General features: G+C 36.4%; 1 non-coding gene across 1 annotated transcript; it reads right to left on the reverse strand.

The window, feature by feature from the left end:
* Window positions 1-667: 667 nt before the first annotated feature.
* LOC118344429 lies at window positions 668-774 on the reverse strand. The gene has a single exon (XR_004798201.1). It is a non-coding gene; the product is annotated as a small nucleolar RNA R71 (small nucleolar RNA).
* Between the last annotated feature and the right edge of the window lie 9654 nt (window positions 775-10428).

Genomic DNA, 10428 nt, shown 5'->3' on the forward strand with positions numbered 1-10428 from the left:
TGGCACCGTTGTCGGGGATTAATTATTTGTTATTGATATTGATACTAGTTTGATTGTTACTAATTTGGATTTTATTTTATTTTATTATTATTTTTTTAAGATTTGTGATTAGATCTCAGTTTTGCTTTTCTTTTATTTTTATTTTAGAAATTATAAGTATATGCCCCTATCTAAACCATTAGAGTCTACACATTTTGATATTGAGATTGAGAGAACTTTGCGTCGAATCAATAAAAATAAGAAGCAAGAAGTCACCACATATGCCATCACTATGGTAGATCAGCGAAATGGAGATGCGAATAGGGCTTTGAGGACTATGGTATGCCCTCGGTTAATGGGGCTTACATCTAGCATAAGGAGGCCGGCTATACAAGCTAATAATTTCGAGATTAAGCCAGCTATAATTTAATTGATACAACAAACTGTTCAGTTTGGGGGGCTGTCACAGGAGGATCCTAATGTTCATATTGCAAATTTTCTAAATATTTGCGACACCTATAAGCACAATGGAGTGACAGATGATACTATTCGTTTGAGACTTTTCCCTTTTTCACTTAAAGAAAAACTGAAAGCATGGTTGAATTCTCTACCACCTAGTGTCATTACAACCTGGGAGGAGTTAGCACAAAAATTTTTGGCAAAATATTTCCCTCTGACCAAGACAGTAAAGTTAAAAAATGATATCACTACCTTCACCCAATTTGAGGGTGAATCATTATATGAGGCATGGGAGAGATACAAAGATTTATTGCACAAGTGTCCACATCACGACCTCCCAGCCTGGCTTCAAGTACAGATATTTTATAATAGTTTGGGACCCACAAATCGATCTATGGTTAATGCGGCCGCAGGAGGAGCATTAATGAGTAAGACCCATGAAGCTGCATATGATATTCTGGAAGAATTGGCATCCAACAACTATCAATGGTCTACAGAGAGAGCAATGCCAAGAAAGACGCCTGGAGTTTTTGAACTTGATGATATTACCACATTGGTGGCGCAGATGGCAAATCTATCATAACAACTAGGTAAGATGAACGTTAATGCTATTCAAACTAATGTTGTTTGTGATCATTGCGCAGGAAATCATTCAAGTGTAGATTGCCAAGTGGTGAATCCTTTTGCCCAACCGAGTTATGAACAAGCCCATTATGTGTCCAATTTCCAACGTCAAAATAATCCTTATTCAAACACGTTCAATCCCGGATGGAGAAATCACTCTAACTTTTCATGGAGCAATAATCAAGGGCCGGCTAGACCACCTCAACAGTTTCCACAGTAACAGAAGAAACCAACACTTGAGAATATGTTTATGCTGTTCATGCAAAAGACTGATATGGTGATCCAAAAGAATGATATGGTGATCCAAAACAACTCGGCTTCAATCCGTAATCTTGAGGCACAAATCGGTCAGCTCTCAAACATGCTTACCAAGAGGACAGTAGGGACTTTACCGAGCAACAATGGGCGACCAATCTGAAGGAACATGTCAAAGCCATAACATTGAGAAGTGGGCAGACATATGACCAGCCACAGACAATAAATACTGAGCGAAATACAGAAACTGCCTAAAACGTGGAGTTTGAGAAGAAGAAAACCGAGTATGAGGTAAAAGAAATAGAGCGGGATGTGACCGACCAGCAAGCCGAAAAGACTAAAGAGAGTAAAGGTTTCAAAACCCAAGGAATCCAGGGAGTTTATTTCTGAAACTTATTCTCCTTCATTTTATGATCCACCAATTCCTTTTCGGCAAAGATTAAGAAAAAATAAGATTGATAATCAATTCTCTAAATTTTTGAGTATATTTAAACAAACTGCATATTAATATTTCTCTCATTGAAGTTTTGGAGCAAATGCCTAAATATGCAAAATTTTGTAAGGATATATTATCAAACAAGCGGAAGTTTGAGGAGCATGAGACTGTAATGCTGACCCGAGGAGAGCAGTGTAATTTTACAAAAGAAGTTGCGGTCTAAGTTGAAAGATCCAGGGAGTTTCACGATCCCTTGCTCTATAGGAAATTCCTATTTTGATAAAACTTTATGTGACGTAGGGGCAAGTATTAATCTAATGCCGCTATCTATTTTCAGGAAACTAGGTCTTGGAGAAGCAAAGTCGACCAGCATCTCTCTATAGTTGGTGGATAGATCTATTAAATACTCGAGAGGACTCATTGAGGACGTACTAGTGAAAGTTGATAAGTTCATCTACCCGACTGACTTCGTTGTACTCGATATGGGGGAGGACGAGGAGATCTCTTTAATACTGGGCCGACCTTTCCTTGTGACGAGGAGAACCTTAATTGATGTTCATCAAGGGAAACTCATTTTGAGGGTCGGCGAGGAGCAGATCACTTTTGACGTATTTAAATATATGGAATTCCCTTCCGAATACAATCTTGTTTTCAAATAAACGACCGAGACGTGGTCATGGTCGATGAGACTTATGGAGCTGACTTTCCAAAGCTACCACTTGAGGTATATCTTACTCACTCTACATCTATTGAATTCGAAGATGAAGAGGTTAGGGCGTGCAAGAGATATTTGGAAGCTACACCATCCCTTTCTTCTTCAATAAAATCAAAAGTGGAAGAGCTAAATTCATCTCGGCCAACATCTCCAAGTAAGGAACCACCCAAGCTTGAACTCAAACCGCTTCCATCAAATTTCAGGTATGCTTTTTCTTAGGCCAGGACTCTACTTTTTCAGTTATTATTAACAGTTTCTTGAATGATGTAGAGGAAGAAAAGTTGCTGAGAGTCTTGCGGGAACACAAAATGGCCTTGGATTGGACCATCTCAGACATCAAAAGAATTAGTCCTTCAATTTGCATGCACAAGATTTTAATGGAGGATAATTTTAAACCGATTGTCCAACCCTAGAGGAGACTGAACCCATCGATGCAAGAAGTGGTGCATAAAGAAGTATTAAGGCTTTTAGATGCCAATATCATTTATCCAATCTCAGATAGTGCATGGGTAAGTCCAATGGAAGTCGTCCCAAAGAAAGGAGGGATAACCGTGATCAAGAATGACAACAATGAACTCATACCAATGAGGATGGTCAAGAGATGGCGAGTATGCATAGACTATCGAAGATTGAATGATGCAACTTGGAAAGACCATTTTCCCTTACCTTTTATTGATCAAATGCTTGAAAGACTTGCCGGTCACGCTTATTACTATTTTCTAGATGGATATTCTGGTTAATATTGCACCCGAGGATCAAGAGAAAACCACTTTCACATGTCCTTATGGCACTTTTGCATATAGGCATATGCCTTTTGGTCTTTGCAATGCGCTAGCCACTTTCCAAATATGCATGATGTCCATCTTCTCAAACATGGTCGAAAAATTTTTAGAAGTCTTTATGGATGACTTCTCGATTTTTGGTCAATCTTTGATAATTGTTTATCTAATTTATTTTTGGTTTTGCAGAGATACAAGAAGAAAATCTTGTTTTAAATTGGAAAAAATGTCACTTCATGGTCGAGGAGGGAATAGTGCTCGGCCACCACATTTCCTTCAAGGGAATTGAGGTCGACCGAGCAAAGATAGAAGTTATTGACAAACTCCTACCACCGACCAATTTGAAGGGCGTGAAGAGCTTCTTGGGTCACGCCGAGTTCTATTGTTGGTTTATCAAGGATTTTACTAAACCTCTCTGTAATCTGTTGATTAAAGATACTTTGTTTGAATTTTCTGATGAATGTTTGCATGCTTTTGAAATATTGAAAAAGAAATTAATTTCAACACCTATCATTGTATCATCGGATTGGAATTTACCTTTTGAATTAATGTGTGATGCTAACGATTATGCTATAGGGGCTGTTTTGGGGTAAAGAAAAGATAAAATTTTTCATGTTAATTATTATGCAAGTCGGATCTTAACAGAAACTCAACTTTATTATGCTACTACTGAAAAAAAATTGTTTGCAGTTGTATTTGCCTTTGACAAATTTCATTCTTATTTGATAGGTTCAAAAGTGGTTGTCTACACCGATCACTCACCTCTTAAATACTTGCTATCGAAGAGGGATGCCAAACCAAGATTGTTAAGATGAATTTTGCTATTACAAGAGTTCGATTTGGAAATAAAAGATAAGAAAGTACCAAGAATGTAGTGGCGGACCACTTATTTCGTCTTGAGCTTAAAGAGGTGGCTATCAAGAAGAAATTTTCAATTAATGAGACCTTCCCGAACGAGCAACTAATGGCTATACAAGTTGTTCCATGGTATGCCAACATGGTAAATTTTTTGGTGTCCGAAATTCTATCGGCCGAGATGACATATCAACAAAATAAGAAGTTCTTCTCTGACTTGAAATATTATTTTTGGGAGGAACCTTTTCTATACTAGTATTGCGCGGATAAGATAATCAAGAGATGTGTGCCCGAGGAGGAGATAGAGAGCATACTCAGACCTTGCCACTCATTGGAAGCAGAAGCCTACTTTGGTGGAGCAAAAACAGTAGCGAAAATTTTATAATGCAGCTTTTATTGGCTGACTATTTTTAAAGACTCTTTTAATTTTGTTAATTTATGTGATCATTATCAAATGGTTGGCAACATTTCTAGGAAATATGAGATGCCTTTAAACAATATTTTAGTGATTGAATTATTTGATGTTTGGGGTATAGATTTCATGGGCCCTTTTCCATCCTCATATTCTAATAAATTTATTTTGGTGGATGTAGATTATGTCTCCAAATGGGTGGAAGCGGTCGCCTTGCCAACTAATGATGCGAGGGTCATAGTGAATTTCTTGCAGAAGAACATCTTCTCCCGATTCGACACTCCGAGGGCCATAATCAGTGATGGCAGGATGCATTTTTGCAATCGCCAATTTGAAGTGCTATCGACTAAGTATGGAGTTACCCATCACATGACGACACCATACCATCCTCAAACAAGCGGCTAGGTCCAGGTGTCTAATCAGGAGTTGAAGCGCATACTGGAGAAGGCCGTGAGTGTCTCTTGGATAGACTGGGCAAGAAGGTTAGATGACGCGCTATGGGCTTATCAGATAGCTTTCAAAACACCGATCGGGATGTTGCCTTATCAGCTCGTTTATGGAAAAGCCTGTCATCTGCTCGTGGAGCTAGAACACAGAGCCTAATGGGCAATGAGAACACTAAACTTTCATTTACAAGCGGCTGACGAGAAGTGAATATTGTAGATCAACAAGATGGATGAGTTCTGCAATGATGCTTATGAGAATGCTCGGATTTACAAAGATAAAACTAAAAGATGGCACAGTAAGCATATTTTTTTGAAAGGAATTCGAAGTCGGGTAGAAAATTTTATTATTTAACTCAAGACTTCGACTCTTCCCAAGAAAGCTGCACTCTCGGTGGTCGGTACCGTTTGTGGTGATCCGTGTCTTTCCTTATGGGGCGGTTGAAGTCCATCACGAGACAAAATGCACATTTAAAGTAAATAGACAAAATTAAAACCCTATATGGATGTAGACTTTAACTCGGAAAAGTATTTCATCGATCTCGCTAGTAATAAATGATGAGAGGACAATGTCTAGCTATAGACTTTAAATAGAGCACTTTTGGGAGGCAACCCAAGTTTTTATTTTATTTGATTTCTTTTGCTTAATATTATTCTTTTGCTTTCATCTTGCGGGAACAAAGAGACGGGGAGATGTCCAAGGGGTACACGACTGCACCTTTAAGGAAAATATTCACTTGGAAGACCAGGAAAAAAAAGAAAAATCAAGGGAGCATCTCCTTCTCTCATTATTTGCTTTAGTTTTTCGTTCTTTTTCCATTGAGGACAATGTGATATTTAAGTTTAGGGGAAAAAGATATTATTTTATTTAAAAAAAAACTAAAATATAATAATAATAATAATAATAATAATAATAATAATAATGATAAAAACAATATGGTTTGATAAAAAAAAAGCATATCATTGAAATTGATTATAATTTTTAGTAAAATTTTCATTGCTTAAGTCTAGTTGTTAATTCTTACTTGATCTCACTTAATTTGATATTTTCTTTATTTAATGAATGCTTCTTATGATCATTAATCGTTTTGAGTATCGAGAGAAATTTTATGTGAATTTTGTGAATTTATATAGTTTCAACTTACTCTAGAATTTGTTTGATTACACTCGAGGCGAAATCCTAGACCTAAAATTACTGGGGAAATAATTAAGGTATTCTTTGGACCGACTGAGCCTTTCAAGCTTACTTGTTTAATTTCTTTATCCTTAGTCACCCATTTGAGCTTTATTGAATTACATTTTGGCCTTATATTTTTTTTTCTTCTTGTAAACCTCATATTCCCTAACATATTTGAGTTTAAACACTGATTTCCTTACTGTGACACCCCCAGATTCCGCTTGGGATCGGACGGACATTTGAAGCGTCGAGGCATGCAACACAAGGTTACCTACCCCCGTTCATGACATATAAGATGCAATATTTCTAACATGCATTTAGCATTATGCAATATTCGCAGCGAATAATTTTTTTCTTTAGCAATACTATGCACCAAACTAAAATATCCCAAATACTTAAAACATATTTCATACTTAACGACATACTAAACAACTAAGATCACAATAATAGTCTATAAGGTTGTGATCAAAAGAGTGCTGGAGATTGAACTCCACGAATACAAGTAGTAATCTGAGGTAACTATTGAAATACCATCTATATCGCACCGTCGCTTAGTCGACCATTTCCAGTTGGTCGATTCCCGGTTCTCCTTCAGATCCTATAACAAAATCTATCATTCGGGGGAATAGTAGTTGGGACTACCAGAGTGAGATTTGATTACAAATCTCAGCAAGTTAACAGAAAACTTCCACACTGATTAATGATGCATGCATGGCAGTAAAAACATGAATACATAATCAAATCATAAGTAATCATAGCATAACTTGACATACAACATAACATAACTGGCATAACTTAAACTGAAATTGAAGCTTAGCATGAACGTGACTTGAAACATAACATGGACTTGAAACATAGCATGAACGTGAACTTGAAATATAACATGGACTTGAAACATAACATGAACGTGAACATGCATAATTTGAACATGAACTTGAGCATGACATAACATAAATGTGAACTTGGAATATAACGTAAACGTGAACATAACATAACATGAACTTAAAACATATTCTTGTCTCATGGGATTACCATGATTGCATGAATGTAAACTTGAACATAACATAACGTGAACTTGAAACATAACATGGATTTGAAACATAACATGAACGTGAACATGCATAATATGAACATGAACTTGAGCATGACATAACATAAATGTGAACTTAGAACATAACATAAACGTGAACATAACATAACATGAACTTGAAACATATTCTTGTCTCATGGGATTACCATGATTGCGTGAACGTTAACTTGAACATAACATAATGTGACACATGACTTGAACGTGAAATGCATGAACTTAGAATCTTATTCAATAGACTTAATCATAAAGTGACCATATGGGTGCTACACAGGTCCCCTTGAGCCATGTGTTCTTGCCGATTACCGCATCACATCACAGGTTTCTATACCAGCTGTGAGTGCATTAATACGTACTCCACAGTTGTTGTGGCCCCATGTATTCTACGTGTCACAATTGCGGTGTCTCACGTAGTGTATGCTCCACAGTTGTTGTGGCTCCATACTTCATGCTCCACAGTTGTTGTGGCCCCATGACTTATTTGTTTGTGCCACACTTGCTGTGGACACACGTAACATAATGTGTGGCACCATCGGCGTTAGTGCCTGGCGCGCTCTGGTGACCGGCTAATTAGGCCTCATTCGCAACCTGTTGACTGTACTTCGTCAACTCAGGGAATTTCACACCTATTTAGACACTCCAGCGTGAACAAAGGAGTTCCACTAGAATATTACCCCATCCTAGCACTGAGGGTCGTGATTGACATGAATAACTTAACTGGCATACATGACATTTCGTAACGTGACATGAACGTAAGACGACATACATGACATACTTCAAGACATAAATGTAACAGAGAACATTTGATAACATGGCATACATGTAACATGCAACATTTCGTAATATGGCATGCCATATAATAGACAACATTTCTTAACATGGCGTAACATGTGACAGTGAATATTACGTGACATGAAATACATGTAACAGATGGCATACTTAACTTAACATGACATACTTGCACTGTATAGCAATGTATAGTAATACGTGACCGAATATCTTGTGTAATAGATGAGGAATTCATGACAGAATAAATTCTATGTAACAGATAAATATGTAATGACTTGGCATGGCACATATGATAACATGCATACATACTGTTTAGTTCCCTTACTTATCACTCATACACATTAAACTGATAATAAGTTAAAAGCTAACTTACCTCGATCGTTGCGTTCTACTAGAATAAAGCGGGAAACACGAGAAACTATAAGAGGGTATTCTAAATGTTAGAAATTAATTACTAACAATTAGAAATGTGAAAAGAGACAACTTAGAGTAAAATTACCATTTTACCCTCTACATGTGGGCAAATGACCATTTTACTCCTAACTTAAGGATTTGACATCCTAATTTCAAAAATTACCAAAATTTACATTCCTCATGTAAATTTTGTCCCAAACTCAAATATCAACTCAGAAAAATTTAAAACCAATCACAACTATGAAAAACTCACAATGGCCGAAATCTACATAGGCCATTTGTCTTGATTTTGGTTGCAATTCTTTTAAGTTTCAAAACTCATGAATAAACCAAAATCTTGTAAGAAGGATCTTCCTATCCTAAGTTTAAAAACACATTTAAAAAAATATCCATTAAGAAGAAGCTAATTATCAACACCAAACTTTTTGTAAAAAGACCCAAACTTTTTAGCAAAAAGTAAACCTTAAATCACAAGTTTTGACCTTAATAAAAACATCTTCAAAAATTCTTAAAAATCAAATCTTACTTCTAACATATTCATAACATCATCCTAAGATCAAACATGCTTTAAATCATCAAACCAAACTCACCAAAAATCACAAAACAACATTTGAAGATTTTGGTTTTAAACTTAGTCCAAAACAGAAACTGTTTTTCCCAACTAACTTTGATCAATTTCTTGATCCATGGCTTAAAGACATGTGATATTCAAACTAACACATCAAATGGTTTAAAAATGTGTCCTAAAGAAGATCCAACCATCAAACTTAAAATCACATGGCTAAAATTTAATAAAACATGGATCTAACTCAAAAACATCAAATTTTAGGCCTAACCGAAATCCTCTTGCATAGAAAATCATATCTTTAAAACTAATACTAAATATCTTCGAAATAACATCCTAACATGTATATAAGAGGCTTAGGATCATCATATAAAAATATCAAAGCCTTTGGAAAAAGATTAAACTACGAAATATTCAAACTTTCACAAAACAGAAACTGTTTTTCCACTTCCAGTTTTCAAGTTTCTAACTCTAAGAAAATCTATCATCAAAAGCTTTATTCATGCAACAAAATCTCAATGAAAATTCATAAACACATGTTAACAACACTCCATAAAATTTTTGGACCAAGATATGTCCATTAGCTTGGTCAAAACTTCCAAAATATAACATACTCTCCAGTTTCACGCCCAGAATGACCTTTCCATTGTTAAAAATACTCTTGACTGATCAAATGAGCATTAAATTAGACTAATAAGATATCCACGGAAACTAGACTCAAAGAAGAACAACTTATGTGAAGGAATCATCTTGGGAAAATACTTACAAAGGGTCTAAAATGGCCACGCAAAATGTCCCAGAAATCTGCTCGAGAGAGCTCTTTTGGGTTTCTTTCTAAGAACGGAGGAAAAGAAGTGATAAAATGGAATGAAAAATGCCTTGCACGACTATAGACTCCTGGAAGGGGAAGTTGTGGGCTGGAATGATGCTTGATTGGATGTGGCTATGTGACATAAAGTGGATAATAGTGAGGGGCAAAGACTGCCTGCAGTAGCTGTGAAAGATGGAGGTTGATGGAGTGGATTTCTCCTTCACATCAAGGCACTATTGGGTGCAGCCAATGGCAGTGGATGGTCTGCCATGTGGGAGAGGAAAATTGATAGGTCCCAATTGAATAGAACAGAAAATATTAAAGAAAAGCCGTATTCTCTTCGGGTGAGAATGTACCACAATTTGACTCAACAATGATTAGATGCTTTATTCATAATTCTCCTCTGCTTAAATAGCAGAATTGCACCGAAATAAAAGGAAACAAATAACAGACTTGCGGACTGACTTGCGGAACAATAATGGAAAGACGCGGACTGACTTGCGGACTATGTACCGAAACTGCAGCTCACAAAACAGAGCCTAAAACAGAATAAAAACAGAGCGTAAAAATAGAAAGCTTAAACATAGAGTGACACTAAACGGAAATCCTCTGCTTCGTGCGTTTGTGC

This window comes from Juglans regia, chromosome 1 (assembly GCF_001411555.2).
Source record: "Juglans regia cultivar Chandler chromosome 1, Walnut 2.0, whole genome shotgun sequence".
Classification (NCBI taxonomy): domain Eukaryota; kingdom Viridiplantae; phylum Streptophyta; class Magnoliopsida; order Fagales; family Juglandaceae; genus Juglans; species Juglans regia.